General features: G+C 55.4%; 1 protein-coding gene across 7 annotated transcripts in view; it reads right to left on the bottom strand.

Moving 5' to 3' along the window:
- The window catches only part of KAZN (kazrin, periplakin interacting protein), a 992,786-nt gene that overhangs the window by 108,839 nt on the left and 870,521 nt on the right, over window positions 1-13,426 (bottom strand). The window contains exon 1 of one of the 7 annotated variants that reach the window (XM_032495238.1): window positions 4,801-6,804. The exons of the other annotated variants lie outside the window; for them this stretch is intronic. The gene's annotated coding sequence lies outside the window, so the exon portion shown is untranslated. Of the gene's footprint in view, window positions 1-4,800; window positions 6,805-13,426 lie in introns of those variants that run through there. 7 annotated transcript variants of the gene reach the window in all.

Genomic DNA, 13,426 nt, shown 5'->3' with positions numbered 1-13,426 from the left:
TACGTGCATGCACTTAAATGTGCTATGAGCACAAGGAGTGCTGTGTGCGCCCTCATGCCCACAACTCCCCTTCCCTTCTGCACAGGCGGGAGCAACCACACTCCTCAGAAGCAGTGATTTGGAAGACTTGGGTTTCTGCCTCAGAGGGATTACTACCTTGCTGTGTGACTTTGGGCAAGTTACTGTCCCTCTCTGGGCCTTCATAATATTAGTGCCCTTAAAGAAATTCATTCTTCATGAATCTAGGTGAATGCTACTAGATCGTGCATTTCTAGATTATGCATTTTTGCCCTTGGTGGGACAAGGTCAACAGCTGCACCACTCAGTGAGGCCACCACCAGGCACACGTGGCTATGTAAGTATAAATCAGTCACAGTGAACAACTCAGTTCCTCAGCCGCACCAGCTACATTTCGAGCGCACAGAGACCACCCCGTCATGGCACGGAATTCCTGGTCAGTGCTGGTCTAGGGGCACCAATGGGAAAAGAAGAAAGTGGTGTCTGTTAAGCACCCAGTGCAGCACCAGCCCCACAGACACATGGACAGGAGGGAGCCCAGTGCCAGAGGTGGGAGAGCTGCTGGGGGAGGAGCCACGTTTCTGGGGAAACCATACTGGCCCGTGCCCAAGGACCAAAAAAAAAGGAAAGATCGATTGTGTATCTCACTGCCGACGCTGGGGGGCGGGGAGCGGTGAAAGGGCCTGGTGCCAAAAAAGCCACAGACTCAGCGGAGCTCCTGGCCACGGAAGCCGGAGGTAAGCGTTGCTGGGGGGACAGTGGCTCTCCTGCCCCAGGGGAAGCCGCCAGCTATCAGTGCTACTGCTCCCAGAGGTGGCCCTCCCAGCAGGCCCCGCCTCTTTCCAAGGGCAAGGGTGGGTGTGGCACACCTACTCAGGTGGCAAAGGGGACTGGGGCAGATCTTGCCCCTCTCCAGGGCATCTCCTTTTGTTTGCAAGAGCAGTGAGTGCCCGGCATTCAAAAAATGCCATTTCCCAGCCTCCCTTGCAGCTAGAGTTGTCTCTGGGACCCAGTTCTGGCTGGTGAGATATAGGACAAAGTCCCTGAGGAGAACTGCCCTTCAAGAAAAAAAGGCTTTTCCTCCTCTCTGCCTTCTTGCCTGGAAAGTGGACTTGTGGTTAGAGCGGCAGCAGCCACACTGGAACAAGGAGGCAACATGCACGGGGGCAAAAGACATGCCAAGGGGAAAGGACAGAGCCTGGGGCCTGGCGAGCACAGCTCAGCCCTGCACCTGCGTTGAGACTTGGAGCAGCATCAGCTGAGCAGGGCCACCTGGCACAGGAGAGCCTTTGATTTCCCTGCTGATCTACCAGCTCATTAGAACAAATCACCATCCAGTGGGCAGCAGCCTCCGTGGGTCTGTCTTGTGGCCGGCTCAGCTGTGGTATCCAGGAAGCAGGAGGAGGATGTGATGGTAGGGACCACGGAGGAATTCACACAGCGCAGAAGAGAGATGACCGCTCTTGGCCCCAGGGAAGAGCCCGAGTTTGTAACAAGTCCTCTCCTGGCTTGATTTTTGTGAGCTCCCAGAGTCGGGGTGGGAGAGGAGGAAGAGAAAGGAAGAGACTTACTTTCTGTGACTGTGGGGCACCATCCAAAGACCACATGGACAGGCAATGGGGGACCAAGAGCCCTCTGAGGTCCCTCAGTGAGTGGCAGATTTGTAAAGTCCAGCCTTTGCAAGCCTAAGGTCCCACTGGTAGTAACATTGTAGTCACTGTATCACAGTGACAGTGACTCCTTGACTAACACTTCCGGAACACACGGGCTCTGCTGCATTTTACTTGCCTTAACTAGTTTAATTTTCACAATAACCCTCTGAAGTAGGTTCTATCAGCATCACCCGCCTTTTACAGATGGGGAAGTTGAGGCACGGGAGTTACATGACTTGACCAAGGTCACACAGAGTAACAGGCAGAGCCAGGGTTTGAAGTGGGCTGTCTAGCTCCAGTGCCCACCCTCAGTCTTAACTGCCCTGGTCCATCTTGCAGGAGGAGAGGACAACAGAGTCTGTGGAGTCTGTGGGTGACACAGAGGGAGCCCAGGGCCCAGCAGGCTCACTGGGGTGGACGGCAGCGGAGGCAGGCATGCCCCCAGCACGAATGAGCTTCCTCGCTTCCCACGTGGGGCTGGGTCACAGTGAGCTGGCCACTCCCTGTAGGGCCCTCCCTGCTCTCCCCCAGGGGCACAATCCCCTCGCAGCTCCTGGAGAAGGATGTGGCCATGGAGTCAGCCTGTTGGTTCCACGAGGGCAGGGGCTCTGTTCTGCTCACACCCGATGCCCAGTGCCAGCCCAGTGCGGGGCCCTCGGCAGGAGGGCAAGCGCGGTGCGGGGCAGAGATGGGACTGGCAGGTCTGGGTCAGCCAGCCGGGGCTCAGTCCTGGCTCCCTCGCTTCCGAGCTATTTGACCTCTGGACAAGTGACCTCTGAGTTTATCTGAAAATGGAGCCAAGACTAGTCTCCTAGGCCTGTGGTAAACATTAAACAAAGCAATCATCTGAGTGGAAGCATTCCAGAAGGCTCTAAATGGGGCCACGTGTAGCTCATCAAGATCATTAATATAGGACAGGGCAGACCTCCCCCACGTTCCGAGGGAAGGCCTTGGCCTCAGTGACCGCAGAGCCCTGACCCGTGGGCCGCCCAGCCCGGGAGGGGTGGGTTACATGGCAGAGAGGGCTGAGTCACCCCATCTGGAGTGAGGGCAGGAGGAAGAGCCTGGGGGCTCCGGGTGGAGGCCAGGCTGCAGTGGCCGTCCCCAGCTGCCTGCCATGGGTGGACACAGCCCTGCACACATCTGTCAAAACTCACCAGACTCAAACCACACCCTTAAGCTCTGTGCATTTCGCTGTATGTAAATTATACCTCAAGGGGGAAAGAAAAAATCTAAACACAGCAATAACAGTTCAGATTTTTCATTAAAAACTCACTTTTATAGACCCTCCCCCCAAACTCAGGTATAGAGCCCAGTGGGGCCCCAGCCCTCCAACAGGCCTCAGTGGAAGGGGAGCCTGGGTCCAACCCTAGGCTCTGTGGACAACCTCCGTTCCCGACACAGGCCTCCCTTCCAACCAGGTCAGTACAGGGGTTGTGAGGCCGCCCTGTCGTGGACTGGCCTAGCAGCAGGCAGGCCGATGAGTGCTCCAGAGCTCTGCTGCGGCCGGGACTGCCACTATTGTTGTTACCGCCAGATCTGGTTCAGGTCGTAGTCTCAGAACATTAGGACGATGCTGGTTCTAAAAATCAGGAATCTGAATGGGGAGGGTATAGCTCAGTGGTAGAGCACGTGCTTAGCATGCATGAGGTCCCAGGTCCAATCCTCAGTACCGCCATTAAAATAAATAAACCTAACTACCGCTTTCCCTCAAAAATTAAAAAAAAATTAGGAATCAGATTGTTCTCGGGGAGGTTAAGATGTTAAGACCGAGATACAATGATTCATAGCAAATCACCATGAGAGATGGGCTCGCAGACCCCAAGACTAAACAGTTAGAGGACCAGATGTAGTCACCTGTCCGAAGAGGCTGGGACCTGGTGGTGGAGGGGGACCCTGAAAAGGCAGAGTCAGGGAGGGGGTCGCTGGCAGACCCCACCACCCAGGTGGAGAGTGTGGGGGATGGGGGTCATCACCAGTGGTCTAAGGGCACCTCCTCTGTTCTCCTGCCTTTCTGCGGGGGTTGCGCATGCTGAGAAAGAGGTCAGCTGCATGTTCTTATGTTCCCTCTGTTCCTGAATTCACTCCTTCTCATCATCACAGTGATAGCAGGAATGCTCTTTTGAGCCCCTTGTGCATGCCCGAACCTTTCTCAATCTTCACACCATTCCTTCTCAATCATCAAATAACCCCAGGGGATGCACCCATTTTACAGCAGAAGCTGAAGCAGCGAGAGTACATGGTTAAGCCCAGGCGGTCTGGCTGCAGAGCCTTTCCTGGTAACCACTGAGTTATATGATCCCCCTTCTCCTGCGGGTACAGCAGCCAGACTGCAAGCTCCCCCCACCAGGCAGTCAAGCCTCGTGTTCCCTCCCAGGGCCTGGGGTGGTCAGGGAGCCCTCAAACCCTCCTGGACAGATACCACCGTTTGCATCCTTTCCCCAGCTTCGAAGGCCCAAGGGAGCAGAACTTCTTGGCTAAGCTGACCCAACATCCAAGGGGGGCCTGGAGTCCTGAATTCGGACAGGGCAGTGGGGGCAGTGGGGGCAGCAGCACCAAAGCGGCCCTCGGTTCTAGACTCAGCCCCGAAGGTTGCTCAAAGCTCTGTCAATGACTGGAATTCCACAGGGACGTTCAGCCAGGCTGGTCCTGAATGTACTGGTTCACCTGTGGAGAGAGGAAGCCGGGAGCCCCAGGGGCAGGCCTCCACTCGCCACAACGGGCCTCTGGGACAGGGGAGGGGAGCCTTGACATCACTTCCTGCTGCTGGGTTGGTCCCCCCAGGCCCAGCTCAGGCTCCCCTCCTGCCTGGTCCCAGTGTGGGGAGCTGAAAACAGCTCTCTGGGACCACCTCTGTTCACCAGCAGACTCTCCGTCCCTCCCCCCACTGCCCTGCATGTGGAGACAGACCGACGAGGCCAGGAACAGGGCTGGCAGCAGGCAGACAAGAGCTGCGACTATGCTTTGCGAGAGATTTCTGTGTTCTCCGGGCCTCTGTCATATGATCCTGACACTTTAAGCTTTGGGGGTGATGGGACACAATACAGCACTCACCAAATTCAAGGAGATTCTCAAAATCAGGCCCAGCCACTTCCCAACAGTATTAATCCCAAGGCCTGGTGATTCTTACCACAAGTGGGTGGGGGTGAGCACGGCAGGTACCAGGTGGTGCAGCCTTTGTCTTTTTCTCATATTTCACAGCAACTGTTTTTTCTTTTAAGTGCTGTTTAATCCGACTCTTCTGCAGAGCTGTTCCAGTGCAGCTGCTGGCCCATAAACAGACCTTTCAGCCAGACCCGTCCTGGGCCCCTGACGGCCAAGCTAATCCTCTTCCACAATCTTGGGGGGCCCACATTTCCCACAGAGAGCTGTGCCCACCCAGCTCCACCCCCAGCGAATCCAATTCTCTCCAAGGAAGGGGTCCGCCTCCTTTCATCACCCCTCACCCAGCACCGACTTGGCAACCATCGTGTGCCAAGCACCAGCCCTGGCAGGGTGACGGTCACAGGTTCAAAATCAGAGCTGCCCCAGGGAGGTGAAGGAATCACAAACCCCCAGCATGCAGCTCCCTAGTTCTTGGGCAGAACCAAATCAGAGGTTCTGGGCTGAGAATGTGGTCCCTGCAGCCGGCCCGGCCTGATTCCCACAATGCGCCCGTTTGTCACTCGAGGCCCTGGCTTCCTGTGTCCATTGCTCTGCAAGTGGCTTGATGCTGCCATGCACTGACAGCCGATAGGTGCCCCATGGTCCTCGGGGGTCTGCAGCAGTCACTCAGCAGATGATTTTAGCTCCAGAAGGAATGGGAACCCCCCCATACAGCATCTCCTGTCACCTAGGTGGCGAGTCCCTGATAGGCTGCAGCAGCCGTGACTGGTCAATCCCAAAGCCGGGTGCTCTGGCCTCCCCTGGGCATTATCTCCCCTAGACTGGGCAGCAGACTCTTCGGTTCAGCCAATATTTACGCCTCCAGTCTTTTCGACTGAGCACATCCATTTCCCTTTGGGGAGCCACCCACTCCCAGGGCCTGTAATTCAGGCAGAAATAGGACTCTTTGTAGCCAATCAGAGGGCTGAGTTGCCCTGGCCACTGTGATTGGTTGAGCAGGGGAAAGCACATGACCCAAGTCAGTCCAGTCAGAGTCAGTGTCTGGACCAGGAGCCGCTCTCTTTAATGATGGATGTAAGGATGGAGCCTGGAGGTGCTGGCCGCCAAGAAGGGAGTGCCAACAAGACCAAGACTGGATTCAGACAATGTCTACGTCCTGGATCACACCACACCTGAAGCCAGAATTTACTCCTGGCTTTCAGTTACATGAGCCAATACATTCTTAAGCCAGTTTGAGTTGTGTTTTCTGTCTCTTGCAACTGTAAAAGAATCCTGATAAACTGCTTCTGTCAAGGACCATTTTCTGGGTGCCCAGTATCTCCACCAGCTTAAAGGCCACCTGCTACGTGCTAAGCACTCTAAACTATCACTCTCCTTCAGAAACCAGACAAACAGAACAGACAACGGAATTCACCTCCACAAAACCAGTGAGCACCTACCCCCGCCGTGTCCTTTAATCCTAGTTTTTCTTTGACTGCAGTGACCAGTCCCCCTGGCCTGAAACCCTGCAAGGCACAAACTTTCAAGTTCTGCCTCAAGGCCATTTCCAGACCTTTCCTGCCCAAATCAGCCTTTCTCCTGTTCTCCCACCTGGAGGGGTCTGCAAGCACTAACCCCCAACAGGCTTCCTTGGCCTGAGGGCTCCAGGTCCCATCCAGGTGTTGAGTATGTGCCTGACGCTGAGCCTGGGCCCCTGAACTCTCTCGCCACGCCTGTGGGAGCAGCGGATGTCAACGCACGAGTCTGATTGCAAAGCTCATATTCTTGACTGGACTAGGCTCTCAGCCCTAAATACGGTAATGTGGTCCATATTTCTCAAACTAAATGCCAGGACTAAGAGCAAGACACAGAGCTGGAACTGGGTCTTTCTTCAAACTTTGGGGAACATGGCTGGGTCCCCCAGCCTTGGCTCTTGCCACAAGCCTCCCTCCTCCCTAAGGCCTGGCTCCTAAAGGGAGGAATCCAGGAGAGGTACAGCAAGCAGCGGGGGGCACTGCCTGTTCCCCTCTCCTCCCTCACCAGTGCGACTCCCTCCTCTCACCCCTCCTCCCTCTTCTCCATCCTCCCAGGGGAAAGAAAAAACTACCGAAACACAAAGAGGAAAAGAAAGGAGAAGGCTTGGTTACACCTACCAACTCATCACATGGCCCATCCACGCAGCGAGCACACAGCTCAGTGCAGACCAGGAGGAACCAGCTTGACCAAGGCCTTGCCCTGCAAGGCACAGCCCAGCCTTTGCTTTCTTTCCCACCCCTGAGTCTGAGCCAGCAGCAAAACACCTGCATCTCAGTTTCTCTCTCCACCCATCACCAGAAGGCACAGCGCAGACTGAAGCTGCCTGTCCCACTGGTCAGAGAGCGGGTTCTCCCAGGTCCAGCTCCCGGTGGGAGAGCTACAGTTCAAAGAAGCCGAGGGGGAAGAAAAAAGACATTTATATCCCCATTTTATAGACAGCCAAACTGAGGCCCAGAGGAAGGTGCCTGGAATTAACAGACTTGACTGCCAGGCCATTGGCTAGCTGACCTGGACACAAACTGGAAACAGGCTTTGGCAGAACATTCTGCTCAGCCCTTCTTAGACATCCATCCACTCAGGGGTTAAATGCATCGAACCGTGTAAGGCATGCCACAGGCCCCCGCAGATGTAAACAATTATGCAGAGAAAAGTGGGCAGCCAGCGACTAGGGCCCAGTCGGGGCTCTCCCCTAACCATCGCCAGCCCACAAGTCTGAAATTCCCGCATCTTCAGATCTGTATCTCCAACAGATCCAGGCTTTCAGAAGAATTTAAACCAAGTCAGGGCCATGGCCCAGACAAACTGCAAACCTGGAGAGCTCGCTGTCTCAAATGTGGCTCCAGAAGGTGAACTAAGAATGGGGTTTCTCTGCTATGGCTTGACCGCTCTGTCCCTCAGCTCCTTCAGCCATAAGACGCAACAGTGACAGTGGAGAGCGGCGGTTCTGGAACCGGCTGCCTGGATCAGATCCTGGCTCTGTTCTTTAGTAGCTGTTTGACCCCGGCAGGTCTCTGCAGTGTTCTCACGTGAGGAATGCAGGTAACAACTGGCACCCATCTCCCAGGGCAGCTGTTGGCTTATGAGTAACAGATAAAAAGCTGCAAGCGGGGCCCGGCACCAGGAGAGCCCTCAGCTGGTTCCACTGCCATCAAGAGGATGCCTGACCCCACAGAAGGGGCGGAAGAGGAAGAGGGGGTTTTGGGCTCCTGTGGGGAGCCGGGCACACCCCGCGGACTCACCATCCATCTAACTCACCCCTGACTCTTCTCCAGCCCAACTGAGCAGCTGCTCCAGGAAGAACTAAAATATGCTCTGCATACTTTAAATGTTTCACTTATGAAAACTGGCAGGACCCGCCTTTCTAAATTGTTTAGCAATAAAGTCAGTACCGAAAACCATCGGAGGCTCTCGCTGCTGGAGCGCGGGGTCAGGGAGCCAGTGGGGGGCGGGGGAGCAGGACAGGCCGGCCGCCAGCGCGGAGCCCACTGGGGCTTCCAGAAGGCGCCATCTGGGATTTTTCAGAGGGGCACTGGGATCATGTCCTGGTGTCCTGATGTGAAATTGGATCCTCCCTCTGGAAGCCAAGCCCCAAGCCAGCGGGGGCAGTGGGGAGGGCCCTTCCGGCCTGGGACGTGTTCCCACACTCCAAGGGCGCCCCGGTTTCCAGCCAATAGAGTTAATTGAAAAATTACCTTGGGCTGAGAAACAGCAGGCCTGGGCCATGCAGGCTGGGTCGCAGGACACCCTACTCGGCCTCCGGCGTGACTACTTCAACCACCCGCAGCTGGAAGGCCAGGAGCGCGCTCGGCACCCCAGGAGCAGGGCAAGCTCGATGTGCCGGGCTCCCGTCCCGAGCAGCCCCCCAGCAACTGTGGAGGGGGTATGCTGCCCGCGTCACAGGTGACAAGACTCAAGCACGGAGACCCGGGGCCTGCCAAGTGCAGTGCTGAGGAAGGCGTGGGCCACGGTCACCAGGGCCACCTGGCTCCCCTGCAACGCTTCTTCCCAGGGTGCTCTTCCTCCACGTGCCACGGGGCCCCCAACCCCAAATCCTAACAATCACAGCTCAGACGGAAGCACGGGGCGCACACCAGCTAGCAAGGCCGGCCGGGGAACTCCGGCCCCGTCTGGGAGGCGATGATGGCGTCTTCATACGCAGATGGCTGCCTGCGCTGCTGGCAGATACTGCTAAGCTGAACGTAGTGCTTTTCACTCTTCAATGTGCTCCCACCTCATGTTTATCACCCAGCCCCCTGGGAAGATGACAGTGGTGGGCTTTATCGTCCTCATTAAGGGGCAGTCAACCAAGGCCCGAGGAGTAACAGCTTCTCCACTCAGCCAGCTCACCCAGGGATACTGAGGTGCACAAGGCCTGGGCCCCCTGACCTTAGGCCTCCCCTCAACCCCTTCCACCTCACCTGTGCAGGCTCCTGGGGTCAACCCTTCCTGTCTGGGCTAGTTGGTCTGTTCCTGTCCTCTTGGGTCCCTGTCTGTTCAAAGGGCCTGGGGCACCACAGTTCTACAGTGGTCCGTCCCCGCTCCAGACACCTTTGTAGTCATGGGTTCTGAGACTTCAAAGTAGGACATCAGTGGTGGCCTCACAGCTGTGTCTGTCTTTCCATCAGGCTACAACCTTCAGGACTTAAAATGTACAAAACCAGTGAGAAAAACAATCTTCTTTCACTTGGGGATTTTCAGCAGTGAGGTCTATCAGCCAAATGTACAATCGAGGACAGAAGATGGTTTGTGTGTTTAGTTTTTCAGTTGGGGGCAGGGGAGAGCAGCAGGATGAGGAGGGCAAACTCAAGTCCCTGAGTTACAGTATCTGTGGACAGAACTCCTCGCACAGGAAAACACAATCAGAACACAGAAGCTGCATCGCCAATTTCCAGTTTTGACAAAGGCTTGCAGAGCACCTGGACTGAGAGGCAGTGTGGTCTAAGTGGTCCGAAGCACCTCGGGGACCAGTTGGTCTGGGTTTGAGTGCCGGCCACTGACTAACCTCTCTGTGCCTCAGTTCCCTGACCTGTAAAATGGGGCAATAACAGTATTCACCTTACAGGGTTGTTGTGAGGATAAAATGAGTGACTACACACATACACATACACACACACACACACACACAGACGATACACGTGAAAGAACAGTGCTTGGCCAAATGCTGCCTGGAGCCAGTTCTCCCTTCCCCCTCCCGGAAGCCACCTGCCTTCTGGTTCTGAGACCAGCCCCTACCCTGCAGCCTTGCCCCTGGATCCCCAGGGGCTTCTTCTCCTGGAAGCTCCAGACCCGAACCCCTGGGTAGAACATTCCTTGCTGAGAGCTCTCCAGAGTGGGGCTCCCAGCAGCTGGGGGCTGGTTGCTGAGGAAGTGACCCACAGACCCTAATCTGGAGGTCTGGGCAGAGAAGCCCCCTCTATTTCCCCCAGTTTACAGACTGAAAGAGGCAGAGATGTAACTTGAATTCCTGCTTTGAGCTGCCTGCCAGCTCACCACCAAACGTTTCCCCTGTCTGGCCGGCCTACTCCACCAACACTTCGCAAAGGTCAAATGCTTACTCTACTCTGCAGAATGACTGCCTCTTGGGAGCGCAGAGGAGAAAACTATTCGAAAAATGTAAATTGAAAAAACCCCACGGCTTGCCACCCACCGCCCCCAACACACACTGGCGCATGCGTGCACTGCTTACCCCAGGTCAACGGAACACACGACCGTGTCCCAGCACCTTGTTCTTAAAACAAGTCAGAGGACAAAGAGGCGATGCAGAATTTCCACCCATGGTGATCAGCGCCTTGGCTGTTTTCCTTGGAGGAATATAAACGACCTGCCAAGCCAGACACGGAAATCTCGTGTACAGAAGGGCGTCCTTCCAGGTCTTTCTGGAGCACCACGTATTATGTGCCCCAGTACCCAGCACAGCCCTGACCCAAAAGCTCAGCCCAAGAAGTGCCCGTAGAGCTGAAGTTAGCCCAGGGCACAAGCTTGGGGCAAGGGAAACGTCAGATCAGGCCGAAGCTCTCCTAGGACGGCGCTCCGCTGGCCAGAGGTGCTTTCAAGACCAAACATGCTTTTCTCTGACGCCTCTCTCTTGCACACCGCTCCCCCCAACCCCAAGAGAAAACCCGACTCCAGCCAAAGACTAGCAGGTTCTGGGTGTGGCTGTGGATCAAAGTGTCCGGCTTAAAGGAATGAACAGAGCGGGAGCAGAGACACTGGGTGTGGATGGTTTGGAGCAGGTCAAAGGCTTTCCGGTGATCTATAGACAGTTGAGCTTTCAACAGCGCAGGGGTCAGGGGCCCACCATCCAGTCAAAATTCCGTGTGTAACTTACAGTGAGCCCTCCGTATCCCTGGTTCTGTGCCCAAGGGGTCAGCTCTCCGCAGAGGGTGTAGTACCGCAGTATTTACCATCGACATAATCCACGTGCAAGTTCAAACCCGTGTTGTCCAAGGATCAACTGTTTTTTATTCTCATAAGCTGGCCGCCTCCTGCCCTGCTCTGTTGAGTGGAACGTCTAGAGCTTTCCTCTTTCTTTTCTCTAGGCCACAGACTTCAAACCTGGAACATCCGGGCCTTAAGCTACAACCTCTTTCCTGACACATTTGAAACAGTATGGATCGCTCGGGGGGAAGGAGATTAGATGCGTGTAACTGGGGCTGGCCGTGTAGGGGATGTAAACAAAACACGCACACTATACTTTGTGGATGCTTAAAAACTGCTCCCATGGTTGGGCAAAGCAGCAGAAAATAAGCCAATTGAAGAAGTTAAGTGTCTTAACCAGGGGCAGGTGTTAGCATCGTAACTCAACTCGTCACAAGCAGCAGCCCTATGTGCTGCAGGCCTTGCTGCCACGACCCTCTGGAGCTGTGGGCAGGTGGCCAGACAGGCCAGTGAGGTCACTCCTCCTCTGGTGGTAGATGGCATGGAGCTGCCGACGTTCCAAGAATTTGAAACAACCCCACACACGAGCTCTGGCTATTCTTCAGCCAGGAGGCCCCAGACAAGGGAGCCCAAACCCAGCAGGGAGAGGATGAGGGGACGCAGCCCCTCCGGTCCTTCTCCAGGGGAGCAGACAGCACGGATTTTCAGCAAAGCCCATGGGCAGGGCCCAAGAGTTGTCAGCTAAGATCCTTTCAGTCATCATGAAAATTAACCCAGGCTAACCCCACTGCCCAGGAAACTGTTTCTGCTCCTAGATCTCTGGACAAACCTATAAATTTCCTTCCAAATTAGCATTTGCTCTGCATGCACACCTGCAAAAAGTTAATTTGGGGGAAGTAGAGAGGAAAAAACAGACCGGCTGGCTCAATTTATACATTCCCAGGCAGAGAAATTCAATCTCCTTTTTCAACTGGTCAACATTCAATGTACTGTTTTTCTCTCCACCCTCCTTTCTGTAATCTCCCCGCTGCATGCAAATATTCACAGGACCCTCCTGCCAAGAGGTGAGTGCTGTTTATCTGGCCGTGGATGCTGCTTACAGACCCCGAAAGGAATACGTGAACTGGTCACTGGATGGTCCTGGGGTTCCTCCTGACCTAAGAGCTGTCAGCGGCGGGTGGGTGGTGCAGGGTGGGCATCAGAGAAGGAGAATCGAGTTCTGATTCCACCGCCCTGGCCTGGCCCAGGCTACTGTGCCAGCCCCACCTGCCCTAAAAGCATTCCATGGCGTTTCCAGTTCCCTCTCTCCTTGCCGGCTGCCAGGGGGACCGGCCTGATGTCCTCAGACTCCCGCTGAGTCCTCTTAAACAAACATCAGGAGAGCCAGGAACGCACAGCTCCGGCTGGGGAGCATTCTTCCCTGCGATGTGCAGGGGAAGACGTGCCCTCCAGCAGCTCTCTCGGGCCTCACAGAAGCCTCCTGGTCGGGGGATGAGAGTCCAAGTTTGGTCAGCTGAGCAGATCAAGGCAAGACATCTCGTCCTGCAAACCCCCAGCACAGTCCGCTCTGCCCTGGCTGGGAAAAAAAGACGCTTAGGGAAAGGAAGCTGGTTTACTGGTTTGTGTGCCACAGCGGCTGTCTTCTCATGTCAGAGGGGCTATTGTGTCGAGGAAACAGATTTTGTGCATAAGATTCTAAAATGGTAGGACACGGGCCAAGGGTGGATGCTACAATGAGATCGATTTGGGGCTCAATATAAAAGTGAGTGAAGGCTTAAAATGAACCAGTTAAAAACCTGTAGGGACAGCTGGAGAGGAAGGACGTTCCCCGCCCCCAAAGGCGTTCCAGCTCAGGAGGGAGCCCGTTCTGGACACAGGAGTCAGTCTGTCTCCCTGGCCCTCAGTTCCCTAAGTTAACCACCTTCCCCTAGCCCCCAAGGGAAGCTGCTCACCTGCACAGATGCAGCTGATCGAATAGTCACCAGACCCAGGGCTTGCCAATCCGATTTTGTCTCCCAGGCATTTAAGAAATTGACAAGTTCTGCGGGAGTAGACCCCCTGGCAGGGGAGTACGGCCAGGGAGGCAATCAGGGAGGACCCTTGGAAATACCTAGGGAGGGGGGATGGGCGGGAGGGCACTGCCTCAGGCTCCCAGTGTCGGTGTGCGGACCCCACGTGGCTGGCCTTGGCTTCCTGAGGTTGCCTCTGTGTCCTTACAAGCAAGCCCTCCTTTGGTTTGAGTGCCTTTAAGTAAGCAT

Source organism: Camelus ferus, chromosome 13 (assembly GCF_009834535.1).
Source record: "Camelus ferus isolate YT-003-E chromosome 13, BCGSAC_Cfer_1.0, whole genome shotgun sequence".
NCBI lineage: Eukaryota > Metazoa > Chordata > Mammalia > Artiodactyla > Camelidae > Camelus > Camelus ferus.
The sequence above is the reverse complement of the archived record's forward strand: the minus strand, read 5'-3'. Positions and strand labels throughout refer to the sequence as shown.